The sequence below is a fragment of the Pinus tabuliformis genome, chromosome 3_2 (genome assembly GCF_031772625.1).
Source record: "Pinus tabuliformis cultivar Carrire ecotype Pingquan chromosome 3_2, CPIR1, whole genome shotgun sequence".
NCBI classification, from domain to species: domain Eukaryota; kingdom Viridiplantae; phylum Streptophyta; class Pinopsida; order Pinales; family Pinaceae; genus Pinus; species Pinus tabuliformis.
The window spans coordinates 841,335,913-841,359,153 of record NC_142302.1 but is presented as its reverse complement, the minus strand read 5'-3'; positions in this window follow the sequence as shown (position 1 = coordinate 841,359,153).

Here is a 23,241-nt window from a genome sequence, read left to right as displayed (position 1 = left end):
AACCTTTAGCAAGTTCTGCGTAATTTGGAATGAACCTCCTCAGAAAGTTTGCTTTACCTTGGAATTTCTGAATCTGAAGAAAATTTGAAGGTGGAGGCAAATTAATGATTGCCTGAACCTTGCAAGGGTCGAGACGAATCCCATCCTTAGAGACTACAAAGCCAAGTAAGCGACCAGAACCGACGCAAAACACACATTTGTGCAGATTGAGTCTTATCTTGTAGTGTCGGCAACGTAAAAATATCGCTCTTAAATGCTGCGGATGATCAGTCCGCTTTCGCGAATGAGCCGGAAGGTCATCGAGATAAGGTTGAACGATGTTCTTGATGTCGTGGAAGGCATAATTCATTGCCCTCTGAAACGTCGCCCCTGCGTTCTTTAAACCAAAGGGTAATTTTCGATAAGCGAATGTGCCCCACGGACAGATGAATGCAGTCTTTGACTGGTCCTGTGGGAGGATATTTATTTGATTATATCCGGAAAATCCATCCATAAATGAAAAGATTTCACATCCGGCACATTCATCAATTATCTGCTCGATGAAGGGTGTAGGGCAGTTGTCCTTCGGACAAGCTTGGTTTACATCCCTATAATCGACACACACTCTAATTGTCCCTTGTTTCTTCATAACAGGGACAATATTCGATACCCAATCGGTTAGAGGAACCGGGCAGATGAAACCAGCATGGAGAATTTTTTCAACTTCTGCCTTAATGGCAGCGGCTTTCTTGGGGTGCACCTGCCGAAGCCGTTGTCTTACTGGTTTGACATCAGGATACATTTTAATTTCATGTTCAAAGACATCTCTGAACTCGCGAAAAAGAGCGTTATATATTTCCAGTTCTGAAGGAGAACATCCTTTGCCGACATAAATATTCTCTACAACACTCGTCTTAGTCGAGATATTTATGGCTATAGTCTCTTCAATATTGGATAAGTTTCGCTCGGAATCCACCGTATTTACAGTATTTGATAGGAATTCAAAAACTGAAGGGTGGTAAAGGTCATGCTGAGTATCTTCTTCATATTCCGGAAGAAGGGAACGATGGCGGCAATCATTCCATGGTGCCCCCTCAATCAACATTGATTGTAGGATTCCTTCGTCAGTCCCATGTACTTTCGACCAAGGATCTAACGGGGTACCATATTCTCTAGACCTGTCTACCCAAACACTTGATGAACGTTGATTTGGGTTCGCCTCCCATGCTTGAAACATTGATTGCTATAATATTTCAATGGGTCTTAGGGGAAAAACCATTGCATGATCCATTTCGACATCATCTTCTGAGATCTTCGTGGAAGATATCATGTTGCAGGCTCTTACGAATGCTACTTCTCCTATATAGAATGGAGGCGGAAGTGCGAAAGTTCCCATTAATGCGGGGTCTTTCAGTAGGCCTACTCTGATGTCTTGAAGCGAGTGGTTGCTTCCATGGATCATGGGAATGCTTCCTGTAACTTGTGAACCATTAGGGAGGAAATCTTGTTGGTCAACGATCGTAATCCCTCCTTGAAAAGGGAATGCGATCTTCCTAAAATACGTCGACACAACAACTGCCATGAAATATATCCATGGTCTTCGCAGTAGGATGTTGTAGTCCAGATTCCCATCGATGACTTCAACATCTATTTCCACTGTTTTTCCTCCCAGTTCAACTTTCAGGTTATTAAGGATACCGCACAGGGTATAGGTCCTTCCGTCAAATGCTTTCAACGTTGTCGAGGATCGCGACAAGGTTGGAGATCCTAAAGTTTTCCAGCAACTCATCGACATAATACATGTAGATGCCCCATCATCAATAATCGTTCGGTGAACAGTTTTGTTGAGGGCTTTCACTTGAATAAGGAAAGCTAGTTGAGCTGGTAACTCAGGATCGTATCCTTTATGGTAGAAGGATACAAGATTGGAATCCTTAGGATCAACCCCACCAATAGCCGATAACAAAGCATGCCTTTGGGATGGGCAATTTTGTAGTACTTCAAGAGTCGACATAGCGGATGGCGATTGGGCCAAATCTTCCACTATGTTATAATGCTGTTCCGCTCTGGTGCGAGGATTAAATGTCGACTTGTGTACTACTCCCTTTGGCGGTTTTATTGTTAATTCAGGAATGATGGGCGGTACAACTTCTGTCGAAGTTGTTGTCGAACTACTTGGTTGATCTTTACCTTTGTCGTTCGACAGCTGCGGATTCCCGTAATCTTTGTTCCTTGTCGAAATCAAAGCATAATTCTATTGTTTTGAGATCGACAACATGAGCACTTGCGACGGGGAAGCATTTCCACTATCAACCAGATTTTGACCTGGATTGGGAAATGGATCAGTTAACACAGCTGAGGTTTGAGAACTTTTGAAGAACCTTTTAAGCTCAGCTTTGTATGGACAATTTCCTGCCCAATGATCCTCATCACATATCTGACATGGATATTTCCTATTTCCAGGGGGGTTTGAAGAATTTTTTTCAGGGGATGATTTACCCTGTTTCTTCTTCTTCCCTTTGTTTTGCTTCTTCTTGCTCCCTGGTTGATTGGTTTCCTTGCCTTTATCTGCTGATACGGCATTTACTTCCGAAGCAAGAATTTCATCTTTTTCATTTTGATCCGAATTCTTACGGTCTTTCTTAGACGAAGCCTTTGTCGATTTCGCATTTGCCATGCCAATCACACCATCGCCGGCATGAGAGTCACTATTTGATTTAGGAGGAGGAGGAATTGAGAATTCCGGTCTAGGGGCATCAGGTATTTTGTCGTAGAGCGTGCCAGACTGAGTATAGACTAAGTCTAGATATTGTGCACGAGCAATAACTTGCTCCTCTGTTACGACTCCCCCCTTTGCCACATCTTCTGTTATAGCAGGAAGTAACGACTTGATAAACCATTCAGCTAATAACTGATCGGGAACGTACGTTTTTACCTTCCTACGACGATGACGCCATTCATGTATATGATCAGATATATGAGTGGCAGTTGTCTGCTTGAAGTTGGTTAATATTTTTGTTCCCGTTTCGTACCTTATGGGTAGTTGAAAATGGGTTAAGAAAGTCGTGGCTAGGGAGCTGAAATTGTCGAACGAGGCTCTAGGTAATTCAATATACCATTTTGCCGTTGGACCCGTTAACGTCCTCTGGAAAAGGCGAAGCCTTATCGAATCATCATTTAGGGTGTTTGATGAACACCACAGATGAAAAGTCATCACGTGATTCGATGGGTCTTCACCTGGATTTCCATTGAATTTAGGAATGTCAGATGGAAGTTTGTGAGGAATCGCTGGCCACCAAGGGGCGTAAGCAATCAGATCGTTGGTTAACCGGTGTAAATCGGGTAACTCTAAAGTTGCCACGAATGGTAACTGTTGATTCAGGTTAGGTGAAGCATACCCAGGGTACGATGGAATTTCCTGAGCAATGGGCCTTTGCATGCCAGCATAATGTAATTGATGTTGGTATGACTGATACGGCTGGTGGACTTGAGCACTGTAAAGCGGTTGGTTATGACCGTTTTGAATATACGGTTGTCCACTGTTCGCAAAGATCTGCTGCTCAGAACCTTGGTACACTTGCTGAAATTGTGGTTGTTGGTATTGCACCAGCCATGGTTGTGAAGCCATGCTCTCTTGTGCTATACTAACTGTTGGACCAAGGTGTGGGGTAATTGTACCCGTTTGGACCTGTGTCGCCCCACCAGTTGGCGATTGTGGTTGTGTCCCAGGGTCAAGGGGCTGTTGCATTACAACCTGAGAAATCTGAGGTTGACATACAACAGGCAACGTTTGAAATTGCGACACTGTCACAATAGCCGGTGTGGTCGGGATGTTCGACATAGGTACACACTGTTGCATAGAATATACAACCCTTGGTTGTTGAGGTAGCATAGGTACCCAACCACTTGATGTAATTCTAGTATAACCTGAATACTGTTGTGAACTCCCGTATGGGTACCCTCCCAGAGGGGGTAGTGAAAGGGCATACTGCCCCCCATACGGTAGCAATCCGGAACTCAAGGGGATTGTTTGTCCTTGGGGACTGGATTGCCCAAATTGACCTCCAAATGGATCAATCTGGTGAGTCTCAACATAAGAGTTGCCGGATATTATTCCGGATGAACAAACTGGAACGGACCACACTGTCGAAATAGTCCCTTGGTGGACTCCTTCTAGCGGTTGCGAGCTAGTCGAGACAGATGGTATGCCGGCAAACATTGTTGGAGTGACGGCAGGGGCTTCTGCTGTCACTATGTCGTTCGACACAGTCCTAGATGTCGACGGTTGTTCAGACATTTTGAGTCTATCCAATAGATTGCCTAGCGATTCTACAGGAACTTCCACTTGTGGTGGATTAACTTCTGATGAAGGAAATAGAGTGACCCCGACTCCAAAATGGGTTGGAGTACTTGCTTGCGGATCCTCTACAATTTCCTCTATCGCAATCAAACCCGGTGGAAGAGGAAGACCGTCAGGTCCGTAAAATATTTCTGGTGCCGAAGAAGGGGTTGAATCGACAGCGACAGTTGTTTGAGGAGCAAGACTCTCTGAACCGGTTACAGATGGAACTGGTTCAGTAACGCAAGTATTTGCTCCCAGACTAGGATCAGTGTTACTGTCCCTCTGTGGCTGTTGAACTTCTTCTATAGAGGCAGGCTTTCCAGAAATGTTTGGAGTAACTGGAATCTCAGATGTTGTTGGAACACTTGTTCTAACTTTGATAGGATATTTCGAACCGGTTAAACGAGTTCGCTTTGTCTGTACTGTTTTCGATTCTGGAGACAAAGATGGTTGACTCGTAAGCCTCCGCGAACGACGGGGTTTCAATTGACTTTCTTCCACGATTGTGGATTACTCGATCAACCAAAATACAAAAAGGGGAAAGTCTGTTTCCGAATTAAATGAATTTTTTAGACGCTTTTAGACACAACTTGCTTTTTCACTTTTAAAGCGTCGAGAAAAAGCTAAAGATGACTCTAGTCTCCTTCGATGTTTTAACGAGCCCGAAGTGACAAATGTTCAGATGGACTTTTTCCGTTATAGAGTCTGAAAAAGGCCAAAAGGAACTGCTCTGGAGTTCTAGGCAGAGGGTGTGCCAAACTTTTCGCAAAACCGTAGAATACTTTTTAGGGTACGGGCGGTCGATCTTCCTGAATGCTGTGTTCAATGCATTGCGATCAGTAGGGCGGCCGACACGGATTCCTAAGGATAACGGTTTTATACCTATAGGGGTCTCCCAATATATACGCGACGGTACGTGGGAGCACAATCCATACTGGCGCTGTCGTCCCTCAGGAGGAATCACCCACCATCCACGAGATCGACAGTCACCAGGCTTAACGACGCCGGAACACGTCTCTAGCCTAGACCTCTATGTTGTGCGTTATGTTGCAAAGCGTTGTTAAGTTCATTCAATTTATTTTAGGTTGATCTTTTTAAAAGTTTGCCTTTCAAGGTTCACCACGAGATGTATGATACAATTCCTAAATGCAGTCTAAAGATGATAAGCAAGCTTTATATCTTTTCAACTTTGAAAATCCTAGCTACTAAGGGAAAAGAAAGACACCATCTTTTCTCAAAGAGCAAGCAGCACACTCTAATGCACTTTTCCTAAATCAATCATGCAAACTATCAAATGCAAATGCACAATGCAGGTGTTTGTTTTCCGCTTTCTTAGTATTGATGCCTACAAAGAAAGATTTTTGTACAACTTTGAATTTGATTTTAATTGAATACAAACAAGTTTACTTTTTCGAAATCAGAGAGGGTAGAAGAGATTACAACACTTAACGATTTTTGAAAAGAATACTTGTTTTGACACTTAAAAGAGACAAATTCAAACCAATAAGCAAAAGTAAATGTATAATCAATCTGGAAACAGCCAATGAACTCTCTTCCAAGATCACAATCAACAGATCTGAATCAAGGGCTACAGGATGACTATTTCACTCATGCAAAGGAAAACTGTAAATGGCGCCACAAACACATAAAAACACTCACAGTCCTTTTGTACAAAAGGAGGCGGAATCTAAGCAGAGAAAAGGAGTTATCAGACTGGTACCTATGCTGGTTACAGGCTGCAAAAAACAGAGATCAAAACAAGTCAAAACAGAGCAGAGAACCCCAGCTGCACAAGGACAAACTGGTTCAGCGCAACCTCAACATAGGGGTTTTGACATTCAACGCAGGTAACCTTCACGGGACATGCGTTGAAATGCAGAATCCCTTCACTGGGTCTGCGCTGAAGGAGAAACTCTCGTTTCCCTCAGGTTCTGGGTCACATATTGCTACTTAATCAACTGTTTCAGGCCAAATAAAAGCAACAAGCAAGGTGTAATCAAAGGGATGCTTTGAAGGCTACTAAGATCTATCACAAGGATCATCAAATCATTTGTGAATCCATTGTTAAGATCATAGACAAGTCCAGTAATTGGATCAAAGCAGCAACAGTCTACTTTGCATCCCGGAAAGATGCAGTTCGATTGTTGTTGTCATGTCTATGAAGCAAACAATGATAGAAACACAAATAAAATGACTAAAAAAATGTTCCCCAGCGGAGTCGCCAATTTGTTGTGGGGAAAAATGCATATGCAGGACGATCCTATCCACCTAAGGTGTGACAATGCCTTAGCAACAAATGAGTACAACTATTCCGGTTTCTTCCTTTATGAAATGTGAAAGAAGAGAGATGAATGGACTTACCGGTGTATTCCGTTTGTCCCTCGATCCGGTCTCTCTTCTCTTTGGGTGTTCACAGCTAATTGCCTTCCTGCTTGTCCAGCTTCAACGGATTCCTGCAAGATCACAAGAGAACAACTACTTGCGACAAGAGAACAGCTACTTGCGACAAGAGAAGGACACTACACAAAGACAGATATTCACATTCATAACTAGTTTAGGATTAGAAATAAACTAAATACACTAATACATTCATACATCAAAATACATCAGCATATAGGAGAAACCAAGATAGCTTTATTGATGAATAACAAGGTTCAGGAAGAGATACAACCCAGAGGGCTCCAATCCAGCATCTCCTTCCTAGCAAATGGAATTCCTATCTTCAGCCCCTTCAAAGCATTAAGCACCCAATGGTTCCAATCTCAAACCAACAACAATTCTTTGCAATAACAAAATTCCAGCCTTTAGATCTCATGGAGGAGAGATCCATATATAGATGTTTGAAGAGAGGATGAGTCAGCTTGAGATCTGACTAGTGTCCTCTCCCTCTGTCAGTTCTTGAGTCCACTTGGAGGTTCTTGCTTCCACTTGGAGATTTGGAACATCTTACTCATCACCAGTCGAATTCCCTGAGGCAAGTGTCATTTTGGAAGCTTCCTGGGTTTTTGACACCTTGAGAAATGAGCCTGCCACATGTCCACTCTCGTTCAGCGCAGGTAGCCAGTGTTCCAGTTGACATTCAGCGCAGATAGCCAGTGTTGGCATTGACATTCAGTGCAAACAGCTAGTGTAGCCACTGAAATGATCCTGAATTGGCTTGTTTTTGAGCAGTTTCTGGTGGAGAACTTCTGTGAATTGCTATGGTTTGTTAGCCTTGTTCCTCTAGGGGTAGGAACAACATGTTTAGGGACTTTGGATCCCTTATATTATGGACATTTCCTGCTCAATGTTGTAAGGCACAAAAATGTCTATAACAATAACCTACTTTGATACCAGTGATCTGAATCTTGGGGGGAGGCCCTGAAGATCTAAAAGATTGAAATGGATCCTGGGGAGAAGGCCACCAAGATCTAAAAAGATTGAATTTGCCAAAAGGAAAAGAGTAGAATTCCCAATAAACGAAACCACAACTATTTTTTTTATTAAAACAGATGATAATTGTAAGGACTACATTTTTGTGGAAAATCTGTCATTTTACAAAATGTAACTTGTTACTTATAGTATTTTTCAGTTACAATACCACGGGTCAATTCCATGGGTGAATGAATACCATGGGTAGATGTCAAAATACCATGGGTCAATTCCATGGGTGAATGAATACCATGGGTGGTTGTCATCATACCGTGGGTCAATTCCATGGGTGAATGAATACCATGGGCGAATGAATTCCATGGGTGGATGTCACAATACCATGGGAAAATACCATGGGTGCATAAATACCATGGATGGATGCCACATACAATACCATGGTAAATTATGTGGGTGTACGAATAATATAGGTGGATGAATACCATGGGTTGATGCCATTTCCATTCGGATCATTCCTTCAATCCAGGGATATAATTATAGTGGCAGGCTTAACAACAATGGGTGCTAAACATATGCCCTAATATTAAAATTCACCCTTTTTATATAACTCTCACAATAATGACTTTGCCCTTAAGCCTTCTCTTTTAAACCTCTTGGGTATTAGGACCTTTGTTACAGGGCTTAATGTCTATTTAGAACTGCTCTATCCCACTAAGGCATGGTACCTACCTTAGAAACAACATAAGAAAGTCTATCTTGACTCCTTTTATAATAAGTAGATAGAAAAAGAATGAAGAGGCCAACCTTGTCTTTCGCTTGAACTCCTCATTTGATTCTTCCTCTTTCTCACAGCCTTTTGGTATTTGGCCGCTTGTATGCCCAGCTTCAAGGAATACCTACAATATCCCAACAACACAAGACTATGCAAGAACAAAGATCTACTAATATAAATAATCTAGGGTCAGCGTAGATTAACCATTCAAATGCATAAACATGGATTACACAAAGAAATGGAAGGGAACTAGAATAGCTTTATTGATAATCAAAGTGAAGTCAAGTGAGTTACAACCAATTGTTCTGACCCAGCATCATCCTCTTGACAAGAAAAGTTCTCCTTTCACCTCATACGAAAGCTTAGATCACCCAAAAAGCAATGATATCACCTCAAGAAACTATCAGCAATTCCTTACAATAAGCCCAATTCCAACCTCTGGATCTCTTGGATGAGGGATCCATATATAGCCTTGACAAGGAAATGAGTCAGCTTCTATGTTTTTGATTAGTGTCCTCCCACTGATAGTCCTTGCTTCCACTTGGAGATTGAGCATCTCTTGCTCATCCTTGGTCGAATTCTGAGAGGCAAGTGTCACAGGAGAGAGTTATGGAAGATTCCATGCCTTTCCAACTTGAAAATTGACACTGCCATTTGTCACTTTCCCGCTAAGCGCACCCCACAGAAGGGCTACCTACTCTTAAGCGCACCCCCACAGTATATTTAGGTGGGCTTAAGCGCACCTGGACCATGGAGCAAGTGCTCTTATCTTGAATTGACCCATTCTAAGTAGTTTTTCATGGAGAACGTTCTGGGAGGAGCTGTAATCTTTTGACCTTGCTCCTTTAGGGGTTGAAACAACACTTTTAGGGACTTAGGATCCCTTAGTTTATGGATATTTGCTGCTTGGGGTTGTAGGGCCCAAAAATATCTATAACAGTTGCCCCCTAAAGCATGAGGTCGTTAATTTTTTCTTTTAAAATGTCGGGTGAAATGCTTTATAATGAGGATCCAGAGTTCTTTCGAGCCAAGAGGAGACCTATAATAAGATACAGCACAATACATTATCTCCATAACATTTTCATGATCTAGCTGAGGCGGGCATTCCCATGCTCAGCTTTATAAATTCATTCTCGTGTACATAGGATAGATAACTGTTTGAAAATAGACTGATGATTCTGGTAGAGCCATCATCCTTTTGATTGGATGATTATCTGTGCCGTAATGTTGTACATTTGATGTTTTTATTTGCCTGAATATATATCGCAGCCCAGATGGTTGAAACTAGATCCGGGGTCTTCAATATCTTCCGATCTTCACTCGAAGTGCAAGTCGATCCATGTGAAAAATGTTTTGGAGTCGAACATGGAAAGGCATCGCCTGATTACCAGCCAATAATGTAAGTTGTTAATAGGCGCAAGAGGAATGATCGATAATGACGATGACCCTCAAGGTACGACAGTACAATCTACGTGGTGTGAATAAATGACTTGGCGTCGAACACCACGCAAAATCTTTCGGTCGAAGGCCAATGATGTAAACCTTTCGCCGGAAGTGAGAAACTTGCCATTGAGGCATGCAAGCTTCAAAGTACTGAAGGGGGTATTCCTAGATCGACTTCTTGGATAATGAGTTGATGTCAACAAGAAGTGATCCATCATCGGAGGGCCTTAATGAATCCCACATCAATGACACGGAAAGGAGCAAATGATTTTTATGAAGGTGAAAACTGTCTGATGATATAAGGTTCAGGATGGCGGTCATGAATGGATGGAGTATAGATGTATTGTGGTGGGTGGACCAGGGTGAATTCTCTGAATGACTTCTCTTGAACATATCGGCGACACTGACATGATGGATTCGTAGCATTAACCCCAAATGTGGATGGTGTGATGTGACCATGGTGATGAGACCGGTGAATGGAACAACCCAACCCGACATGGATGCGGAGCGAAAGTGTCATGTTCAAGAGCGACTTGCTACCAACAAAGTTTCTTCAAGTTCTCTTCCCAATTTTTCCCCAATCATTGCTGAACAGTACCTCTTTATTTTTGTTAGGCTTGAGGAGGATAACATATGCTTGTCCTATAATTCTCCCTTCGGGCGAACCCATCGCTTCGTTCTTGCCTGCCACAGACAAGTTTGTCGCTATTATGTTTTTTAACGAGTCTAACGACAAAGACAACTCGGTCCTTTTCAATTTTAGAGAGTCTAAAAAGGGACGTAAAGAAAACTCCAATAGTCCTTTTTCGTCATCTAATTCCTTAAGTCCGAAAAAGTATAAAACAATACAGAAGGGATGGATTTTTGATCCTTTTAACGAGCCGAACAAAACAAGCGCTCGATATTTTTGTGTAATGATCCCTCAAATCCAAAAAGATTAAAATATAAAGGAGGGATAACACTTCCGGTCCCTTTAACGAGCTGGAGAGGCCAATAGCTCGGCGATCTTTTCATGTTTATCGAGTCTGTTGAAAAGAGCTTAAAGAAGACTCGTCTTTTGAGGAACGAGTGATGAGATGGGTAGCAGTTGATTCCAGGTAAGGCTTGGAATTTTCCAATCATGGCAGTGTTACAAGGATGGCTATAAATGATCACTCTTTGCAGCTGTTCCTCAAAATTGGTAAACAATCAAATGGAGGTGAATGATCGAGCAATGCAAAAGTGGAGGTGGTCGTGCAAAACACACCCAAGGCTTTAAAAGGCTGAAATTTTATATTCACAATGGTCATTTACCAGAGGTTGGTTCATTTTTTATCGATGAGCTTGAACTCTGGGGAAACATGTGCTCATTGCTTGTATTTATTTTTTAACGAGCATGAAGTCCACATCAAAACTGCTCGAGGCAGGTTTATTTTTTAACGAGCTTGAAACCTGTAGTAACACTGCTAGTGATAAGTTTGCATGCCCCCAGCATAATAATGCCAATCGAGGTGCATGCCCCCCAAGCTTCATTGCATTCAACTCAGTGGTTGGAATGAAGGTTTACCTTCGAGATCTTTGAAAATCTCGATTTGGAATTTGCGAGACCATAATCAAAGACTCGATTTGGAAAGGGAGTTGTTTCATTTTTTAATGAGGTTGACACAGTAAAAGAACTATCCTCATGACTCCTTGTTTCATTTTTTTAAGAGGTTGAAACGAGATAAGAATTATCCTCGGAATTCACGGTCTTTACAGTATTTGATAGAAAATCAAAAACTGAAGGATGGTTAAGGTCGCTGGAATAATCTTCGTGGTAATTCGGAAGATGGGAACGATGGTAGTGATCTTCCCTTGGTGTCTCTCCTTTCATCATTGACTGAATTATTCCTTTGTCTATAGAATGTACATGTGACCAAGGATCTGAAGAGGTACCATATTCCTTAGACCTATTTATCCAAACACTCAATGAGTGTAGATTTGAATTTGCCCCCCAAGCCAAGAAAATTTATTGCTACAATATTTCTATTAGGGTGACGATCCATGCTGTCAAAATGTTCAGGAATCTTCTGAATCCATTGGATATAGGAGATTTCATATTGCAGGTTTCCACTATGGCCACTTCCAGCAGATTCCTTGGAGGCGGTGGGGAAAAAGTACCCATTAAGGCAAGGTCTTTTAGGAGACCTATTCCGATATTTTGAAGCGAATGATTACTTCCATGGATCATTGGAATGCTTCCCGTAACTTACGAACTGTTGGGGAGAAATGTTTTTTGGTCGAAGATTATAATTCCTCCTTGAAAGGGAAATGCAATCTTCCTGAAGTAGGTCGACACAACTGCAGCCATGGCATATATCCAGGGCCTTCCTAGTAGGATGTTGTAATCGAGGTTTTCGTCGATTACTTCAACATCAATTTCTATTGTTTTTCCCCCTAGTTCAACTTTCAAGTTATTTAAAATCTCGTATGGAGTGTATGATCGTCCATCAAATGCTTTTAACATTGTTGGCGATCGTGACAAGGGTGGTGAGCCTAAATTTTTCCAGCAACTCATCGACATAATACATGTAGATGCCCCCTCATCAATAATTGTTCGATGAACAGTTTTGTTGAGGGCTTTCACTTGAATAAGGAAAGCTGGTTGAGCTGGTAACTGAGGGTCATATCCTTGGTGATTAAAGGATACAAGATTGGAATCCGTTGGCACAAATTCGGTCAAAGTTGTTGTCAAATTACTTGGTTGTTCATTAGCCTTGTTATTCGACAGCTGTGGATTCCTGTAATCCTTACTCCTTGTCAAAGCATCATTTTTCTGCTTTGAGATAGATAACATAAGCACTTGGGATCGGGAAGCATTTTGATTAGCAACCAGTTTGGTTCCTGGGTTTGGAAACGGATCAGTCAATACTACTGAGGTTTTTGAACCCTTAAAGAGTTTCTTAACTTCAGCTTTATGTGGACAATCTCTCGTCCAATGATCCTCATCACATATATGACACCCTACAGGGGGTTTCCTTTGCCCAGAAGGGTTTGCAGAAGATTTTTCAGGAGACGACCCTTCCCGTTTTTTCTTCTTCCATTTCTTTTTCTTCTTGCCTCCTGGTTGCTTCAGATGTTTGCCTTTGTCAGTCGACACGGCACTTACCTCCGAGGCAAGAAGTGGTTCATTTGCATGAGAGTCTTTGTTCGATTTAGGAGGGGGAGGAACGAAAAATTCCGGTCTAGGAGCATCAAGTATTTTATCATAGAGCGTGCCAGACTGAGTATAAATCAAGTCTAGATATTGTGCATGGGCAATAACTTGCTCTTCAGTGACGACTCCTCCCTTTGCCACATCTTCTGTGATAGAAGGTAATAAAGACTTAATAAACCATTCAGCTAAAAGTTGATCAGGAACATATGTTTTTACCATTCTACGATGACGTCGCCACTCATGAATATGATCAGATATGTGAGTGGTCATTGTTTGTTTGAAATTGGTAAGAAGCTCTGTTCCTGTTTCGTACCTTATTGGTAACTGAAAATGGGTTAAAAAGGTGGTGGCTAGGGTGTTGAAGTTATCGAATGAAGCTCTAGGTAATTCAATATACCATTTTGCTGCTGGACCAGTTAATGTTCTCTGAAAAAGGCGAAGCCTAATCGAATCATCATTTAGTGTGTTAGATGAACACCACAGATGAAATGTCATCACATGATTCGTCGGGTCTTCACCCGGATTTCCGTTAAATTTAGGAATATCTAACGAAAGCTTATGCAAAATCGCTGGCCACCAAGGGGCGTAAGCAATTGGATCATTCGTCAGCCGGTTTAGATCTGGTAATTCTAGAGTTGCTACAAAGGGCAACTGTTGATTCAGGCTAGGTGAAGCATACCCAGGATAATATGGAATCACCTGAGCAGTGGGTCTTTGCATACCAACTTAATGTATTTGATGTTGGTAACCTTGATAAGGTTGATGGGCACAACCACTATAGTATGGTTGTTGATAACTGCTTTGGAAATGCGGTTGCCCATTACTTACAAAGACTTGTTGCTCAGGTCCTTGATATGATTGCTGGAATTGCGGTTGTCGAGATTGACCCAGCCATGGTTGTTGGACCATTTGCTATTGTCCAATACTGGATGATTGCCCAAGATGAGGAGTCACGGTAGCAGGTATAGTGGGAGTATTCGACACAGGATGTACTGGTTGCATTGAATATACAACCCTTGGTTGCTGAGGCAGTATTGGTGCCCAACCACTAGATGTCATTCCAGTTTGACTTGAACTTTGTTGTAAACTCCCATATGGTTGTTCTCCGGGAGGGAACAATGAAAACGCATACTGTCCTCCATATGGTGGAAATCCAGTGCTTAAAGGGTAGATTGGCCTTTGAAGACACATTGGATCAATTTGTTGAGTTCCAAGATAAGAAATACCATATGAGAATCCGGATGAAGAAATAGGAACTAACCATGTCGTTGAAACAGTCCCTGATTGGACTCCGGCTTGTTGTTGATAACTTGTCGGGACAGATGATATATCGGCGAACATTGTTGGAATAGCAGCAGGAGGCTCTGCCACTGCTGTGCCGGATGGCACAATCCTAGATGTCGACGGTTGTTCAGACATATCTAGTCAATCCAAAGAATTTCCGTAGTGATTATACAAGAACTTGTGATGAAGGGAGACTAAGTTCTAAGACCAACGAAGTAACAGTGACGTTATTCCGATTAAAATAAATTTTAGATGCTTTGACACAACTTGTTTTTTCAATTTTAAAGAGTCGAGAAAAAACAAAAGATGACTCTAGTCGCCTTCGATTTTTAATGAGCCTGAAGTGACAAGTGCTCAGATGGACCTTTTCTGTTAAAGTGTCTGAAAAGGAACGAAAGGGACTGCTCTGGAGATCTAGGTAAAGGGTGTACCAAACCAATTGCAAAACTGCAGAATACGTTTTACTGTACGACAATCAATCTTCTCGAATGCTGTGTTCGGTGCATTGCGATCAATAAGGTGGCAAGCACGGCTTCCTATGGATAAGGATAAATCCTATAGTGGTCTCCCAAAATATACTCGACGGTACGTGGGAGCACAAGTCCGTATTGGCACTTATCGTCTCAAAGTGGAGGAATCACCCAACCAATAGTGAAAGTGACAGTTACCACGTTTTACGACACCGGAACACGTCTCTATCCTAGACCTCTACATTTTTCGTTAGGTTCCAAAGCGTTGTTAGATTCATTCAATTTATTTTAAATTTGATCTTGTTTATTAAATTTGCCTTTTGAGGTTCACCGCGTGATGTATAGATGTAATTCCTAAAATGCAGTCTAAAGATGATAAACAAACTTTTATCTTCTTTTATGTCATGAAAATCCTAGCTACAAGGGAAAGAGAATCAAATTTCCTTCATCAAAGAGCATAGAGCACACATTAAATGCACTTTTCCTAAATCAAGCCAATCAGAGTGTCTAAATGGAAATGCACAATGATGTATTTTGTTTTTCTACTTTCTTAGTATATGAATGATAAAAAGAAAGCTTAATGTGCAAATTCAAATTATTTTTTAAAAGCGATAGCAATTTAACAATTTCCTTTTCAAAGACAAGTGAGGGTAGAAAGACACTCAACAATTTTCGAAAGGAGAAATAGCTTTTCGACACTTTAAAAATTACACCAATTCGAATCAAAAGCAATAGTAAATCATATAATCGATTATCCAACAGGGGTTTTTGCTGTCTATGGCTGAAAACGACAGTTACGACACTTTTCAAACCAAAAAACGACAACTCGATTATGTTACTTTTTGCGAAAGAGAGACTGAAAATGATAAAAATACACTTAAAACATTAACAGTTCTTTGCACATTAGGGGTTGGAATATCAGCAAGGAAAAGGGTTTCTAAATAGAGGGTTACTGATCTCAGGCTGCAAAATTCAAGAATAGAACTGAAAGAAGTGAATCTGGAGACCAAAATTCAGTGGCAAAGGCTCAATCTGGTCAGCGCACCTGTAACACAGGGAACCTGCGCTTAAGAGCAGGTACACCTCTCGGGAAGTGTGCTTAAGAGCAGACTCACAGTTTAGAGGGTGCGCTGGTTCAGAGACGAGACTTTGAACAGGCTCCGGGTCACTATTTTCAGTTTAGTTCAGGATTTTTGGCCGTGGAAAGGATCAGTAAGCTTGATAATCAGGGGTAGATCTGAATGAGGCTACTAAGGCTACCATAAAGAACAAGTAGAGAGTTTGTAGATTGAATGTTCAAATTATAAACAACCCGGAGATCGACTGAAGCAGCTTTGATCTACTTTGCATTCGTAAAACGAATGCAGTTCGAAGGCTAGCTGGCTGATCTTCAGACTCCATCTATGTGTTTATAAAGTAAACAATTACAAATGAACAAACAAACTATTCGCTCCCCAGCGGAGTTGCCATTTTGTTACAGGGATTAGTGTCTATTTAGAACTGCTCTATCCCACTAAGGTATGGTAGCTACCTTAGAGACAATAGAAGAAAGTCTATCTTGATTCCTTTTATAATAAGTAGATAGAAAAAGAATGAAGAGGCCAACCTTTGTCTTTCGCTTGAAATCCTCGTTTGATTCTTCCTCTTTCTCACAGCCTTTTGGTATTTGCCCGCTTGTATGCTCAGCTTCAAGGAATACCTGCAATATCCCAGCAACACAAGACTATGCAAGAACAAAGATCTATTAATATAAATAATCTAGGGTCAGTATAGATTAACCATTCAAATGCATAAACATGGATTACACAAAGAAATGGAAGGGAACAAGAATAGCTTTATTGATAGTCAAAGTGAAGTCAAGAGAGTTACAACCAGCTGTTCCGACCCAGCATCATCCTCTTGACAAGAAAAGTTCTCCTTTCACCTCATACAAAAGCTTAGATCACCCAACAAGCAATGATATCACCTCAAGAAACTATCAGCAATTCCTTACAATAAGCCCAATTCCAACCTCTGGATCTCTTGGATGAGGGATCCATATATAGCCTTGACAAGGAAATGAGTCAGCTTCTATGTTTTTTATTAGTGTCCTCCCACTGATAGTCCTTGCTTCCACTTGGAGATTGAGCATCTCTTACTCATCCTTGGTCGAATTCGGAGAGGCAAGTGTCACAGGAGAGAGTTATGGAAGATTCCATGCCTTTCCACCTTGCAAAATGACACTGCCATTTGTCACTTTCCCGCTAAGCGCACCCCATAGAAGGGCTACCTGCTCTTAAGCGCACCCGCACAATATATTTAGGTGGGCTTAAGCACACCTGGACCATGGAGCAAGTGCTCTTATCTTGAATTGACCCATTCTGAGTAGTTTTTCATGGAAAACGTTCTGGGAGGAGCTGTAATCTTTTGACCTTGCTCCTTTAGGGGTTGAAAAAACACTTTTAGGGACTTAGGATCCCTTATTTTATGGATATTTTCTGCTTGGGGTTGTAGGGCCCAAAAATATCTATAACAACCTTCGCAACCCACTTTTATCTCCTTCGGATTAAGCCTACACGAAACCATCACTTTGACTACTCATCATATATATACACACACACACACACACAAATTCACCTTTAATTATCTCATATACACGTAAGGCCATTTGTAACCGCTCGCCTTAGTGGATAGAAGAATTGTAGGAAATTCCATGTTTGAAATTCCTGGGAGAGACCACAGCCATGTCAACCTACTTTAATATCCCAGCATGATTCAAATGTAGTTAATATAACTTTCTGGATTCATAACTCATAGGGATGGCCCCACCTTCTTCTCTTTCCATGTGAGCCTACTCTCGCAAGCCTACCATGATGGGAAAATACATTTATAAATATTGTCGGGGTGGAACCTCTTAGAAAGACCCACTCTTGCTTTTGCCTCATTTACTCTAGCACGACATAGTGGTAATTTGTTAGCACAAAAATAGCAACAGAGTTGATACCCTCGGTTTAGGCACAGGGGCCAGCAAGGCTCTGTTGTAGTTTAGTACAACGCAAACATTACCACCTTACCTGGGAAGGCTAAGGTGTCTCACCCAAGGTGTGACACAACCTTATTTAGACGAGGGTTGGAATTTAGTTTCAGGGAAAACCATATCAAAGAATAAAGAGCAGATAACATTGAATCATTCCTTGAAGAAGTCAGATCATAATGGTTAATACATGTTGTAATAGAAAGAATACCTAAACATTTGCATACATCAAAAAATTAAAGAACTAGAATAACACACAATTAACATGTTATGATCCTATTGACGGTGCTAGAAATCCGTCATCCAAGGGGATCTCCGTGATATGAAGTCCAAATCAAACCTCACACAAGCTGGTGTAGCCTCGATTTCCAAATCCTTAAAGATTTTCCTTGGCTGTAGCTATCAGTATAGGAGAGTGATCCAATGTTGTCGTCGAAAAATAAGGGAGGTGTGCCTGGTGAGTGTGCAATGAAAATGTGTCGAGGTTATTCTACTACAAAGGGGAGAGAAAAGTAAGCCTCTAAGTGAGAGGTAATAGTACCACCCAGGAAGGGACACACATGAACCAAAAGGACCTATCTAACATCCAATGGGATAGTGCACAGCGAACGCGACAGTCATATTAACTAACAAACAAGGGTATATTTGTCTAACATCTAGTGAAATAGTCCATAGGGGATGTGATAATTTTTATAAATAATGAACAAGGAAATATCTATCTAGTACCTAGCATAATAGTCCACAAGGAGGAGACAAAAATAACAACCATTACAACACATTATCAACAAGATAAGCGCTAAAATAACTAAAATAGTTCAACTATCTTAGTACATGTGAAAGAAAACATGAAATAAAAACGTCCACATAATAGTCTTACATTCATGCATGAAGAACGTGTTGGCATGAAAAGGATTCTATTATTAAGAAAAAATTCCAAGACAGATTTACATTGTACATCACTAGCCCTAGTAGTGGGACATTGGAGCCACTCTTTGCTCCTCAAAGAACTACCTGATCTATCTAATTCCTTGTGAGAGGAGCCAAGGTGAAAATTCATTCGTTCATACAATGAGGGGATATATATAGCCAAGGAGTGATTCTTCTGCTTTGTGACTCTTTGAATACCCTCATTATTTTTCAACATCCTATGAATTTTCAACTTACATGACTCTTCATATTCATGTGTGTCCTTTGGACTTCCACTTTACAATACATTTGATTACAATATATATAGTCCACACTGGTGATGTGGAATATGAAACCTCATGACACGACTTAATATGACACTCTTGACATGTAAAAGGTTGATGGTGTGACAATGTCAAGTCATTGTTGCTATTGAGTGCTACATGTGATCTTGGATATGCTTTCTCTTCTTCTCCTCATGGTTTGGTGACATGAATCTTCAATAATCTCACATCTTGGGTTGTGGTTACGAGTTGGTGTCTCTTTTATTTTCCTTGATGGATCATATTGCATGCTCAAATCCAAAAATCTCCTTTGTATCTCTTCAACCTTCATTTCATTATTTATCATCATGCAAGGTTCCTTTATCTACAATTCACTCATGGTGAAATGACATTAGCCAGAAAACCTCCTACCCTAACTCGGTGATTCAACTTCAAAGATTATGCCAGAATTTAATTGTAGTTCAAAGAGAGATGCTCAATGACTATGGATTATGTAGCCCCAATAGTTAGCGTTAAGGCTTGAGGCCTGGACCTACACAGTGCACATTTCAAGGTGGGTTAAGGGATAGTCTCTGCATAGTTTTGAGAGACATTGAGTCCAGCTAAAGGAGGGGTCAGTGTGGAATATTTTTATGCAGTTCCAGAGAGGAAGGTTGAGGGCTCAAGAATTATGCAGTGCAACAGTCCTCTGGGACAAGACCTATACAATGCGCATATCCAAGGATCAAGGTCACAACCTCCTAACTACACCTATGCAATGCACAGTCCAGGTAGGTTGGGTGAAACGAAGTTGAAGAGTTGGCAAGCTTCTTTGAAAAAGGTTAAGTGTTGGACGAGTGAAACTAACACATGAATTGATGCAGCTTAAAATGTGTCCTAACACTTAGAGTAATTGATGACTCAACACTTTCTCTTGTCTATGACCACATCATAAATAACTACAACAAGTTCAACACCTAAGATAGACTTTATGACGACCATGACGACACTTGTACCACCTCGCTCAAAACATTGTGAATGAGTGTGATATATGTTTACATGGTTAGGACAACTCATAAACACAAATATGAGCAATTGGAACCACCAGAATGAGCTTATGCATAAATTGTGACAGTTAACATGTAAAATACAACATCTTTTTATCTTGCAAAAGAGAGTGAAACACTTAGCATAAACATATGGAATAAATTTTAGTGTTTGTGACCATACATGTCGTTGAAGACATAATGATATGACAATGATAAACTTTATTTTATACTAAACAAAGAGGTGAATTTCAACTTCTTGAAAGACATACTTTGTTTTTTGTACCTACCCTTCGAAGGGTTGTGAATCAAATGGAGTCTTCATGTAGTCTTGATCTTCGATCTTCTATCGTACCATAGGGTTGCTTGGTCTTCTGATCTAATGATTATATTTTCTCCTCATCCCATTAACTGTCATCTAGCATGTCCTCCTTCTTCATCATCTTTCCATAGCATGGCAGAATTACTACAACTACAATCCACTCATGACAAGACGACATGAGTCTGATAAACCCCTATCTTAAGGTAAGGAACTTGGATTTATGAACTTGGCTGAGACTAAGTGACAAGTTAGACAAGAAAGCCCAATGACTATTTAATTATGAAGTTTAATATGCCAAGGGAAAATATTGATAACTGAGAATGCATAGTGCGTAGCTTACGCCACACTAAGGGAAATTTGTGCACAGTCGTCACTAAGGGAACAAATTTTGCAGTACCCACTAAGGAAAAAAAATGTGCAATGCCCACTGAGGGAAAAAATTGCACAATTCAAGCGTGCAATGGGTGTTGTGGGATGGGGCCCTTGGAGGAAAAGATATGGAGTTTGAGGAGGCAAGGGGGACTAGACAGCTAAGTTGCTTCAGGAACAAAATTACGTAATTTATAAAGTCAGTGAGCTTTGACTAAGATAAGGACAATGGAGGAAGTATATGCATAGTTTTAAAGGCCATATAAGGATGACATTTTTGTACATTACAGAGATCCAACAAGAAAGGAAAAAAACTTGGGGGTTGCAGATGCGAAGTGCATAGTTTAGGAAGGTTGGATGACCCTAGGTTGTGAGGAATTCTCTAGAATTTTGCTAAGTGTGGGATTAGCGCAATTGATGTGAATAGTGATCAAAATTGACTATGACCACACACTTGGATACTTGGCAATATAGTGTAGTTGATCTGGGACATATGAAAACATACTTCGCTTAATGCAACAACCTTTGTTGGAACTTACAACAAGTGTGGCCTCATAGATGGAGTTTGTGATGACAATGATGAAACTTTTAAAATGTTGTGTGAAAACTTATAGATGAGTGCGAAATATGTTTATATGATGAGAAAAAAATCATTTTCACAAATATTTCCACTTGATGCAAACCAGAACTCCCCTTTCCATGACAGGTGAAAACTCCCATGCCCGAAAATGACACTTGATATCCATGAAGGGGCCTTGAAACCATCAACTGAAAAATAAGTGAGTAAGGAATGTTCATTCACAAGATCCACAATAGGCTCCAAAATTCGAGTGTATGCCAAACTTTTGGAGGGTTTTGTAGATGCTACCACACTTGGCAAAACACTAGTAGAATCCCACTTCTCTATTTTGGTTAACTCCTTCAGTGCAAGACCATAGTTCTTCATGGAGTATTGATTAATTGTGCAGATTATCTTGGCATTTGTCACTTACCCCATGAGTAGACATGGTTCCCTATGTAGCTTATTGGTCAATCACAACATAAGATTTAGCATAATCTCAATGTTTCAAGTTGGGAAGAGTAGTGTAGCTCACAACAATATTATTTTCAGAGTATATGTTTTCATGTCTGGTGTTGCTCCACTAACATTACCTCGACAGAGTCACCCAGGAACAAAAACATTACTTAGCTACCAACGAGCCTAGAGAGTACCCTGGTGGAGTTGCCTTTTTCACCTCGCTACGCAGGAAGCCTTTCCCTTCTTTTGCCTTTATTTATTTATTTAAAGAGAGTTGTGAATTGGAACTTATTTATTTTTGGGGCGGAAGAGGTATCCTGAATTATTCATAAAAGTATAGGTTGTTCCTTCACAGAAGCATATCTCGACCTTTGATTTATATTTTCTCATTTAGATTTTCCCCTTCTCCACGCTTGAGAAAACCAAATCAGAAAAACTGAGTATAGGCATGAGGTTTCCAAACTAGATGTGGGTTCATGGTCAAACCAAAACCCTCATTACAGACAGATCATATTTTTCATTGGGACATCATGAGCTAAAACATGTAACCAACACAAGGTAGATAGAGAGATGGCTATCGAAATGTTGAAGTGTCACAAGACTCTTTATAGTTCAGCCACACACATACTAAGAATCTAAAACAAGTAAGGGCATAACACTTATTGGCATGATGAACACAAAAGGAGAAACTCAACAAGAAAGAAAAAAATATGAAAAGAAAGAAAAAACACAACCAAGAAATAAAACTAGAAGGAAAGAAAATAAAAATGGCTAAAGAAAAGATGAGAAAATGAGAAGAGACTAAAGGGAACGAGTGTAAAAGGAGTGCAAGAAAGGGAAAAATAGGATACAACTACTCCTATTCCTAACCTAATATCTAGAAGGTCGGGGTCATGTATAATGAAATTTCTAGTGAAGCCACCATAGTCGTTCCCAACTTGCATCCACAAAGATATGAACAATTAAAACAAATAAAAAGTGATGTGCAACAAAAGAAATAAAACTTGATTTTTTTCACAAGAGAAGGAAGGCATTGCTTGTGCGCAGAAAGGTGTGCCACACCCACTACTTTTATCCAATTCACATGCTTACCTATTTGATGAATACCATTTTTCAACTGTTGGGTTGTGTTATTTTTCAATGGTTGTGTTGTGTTATATTATTAGTTTAGATGGACCTACCTATGGTTTTGTGCATGGTTTTCACACATGGTTTTGGGTGCGATGGTTTATGATCCATGGTTTTGGATGTGATCATTTTGGTCGATGGTATTGGATGCTTCGACATATATAAATATGTATTGTAACATTGAAAGGAACATAATGAAAAATCAATCTGGTAGTCACGGTTTTGGGATCTAGGGGAAAATCTCTATATATATGTGTTTTATGTGTTATGCTCTCGCATTTTTTATTTTCTATGTTTTATAATTCATATGGAGGTAATTATTGTATGAGGTTAAAACCTACA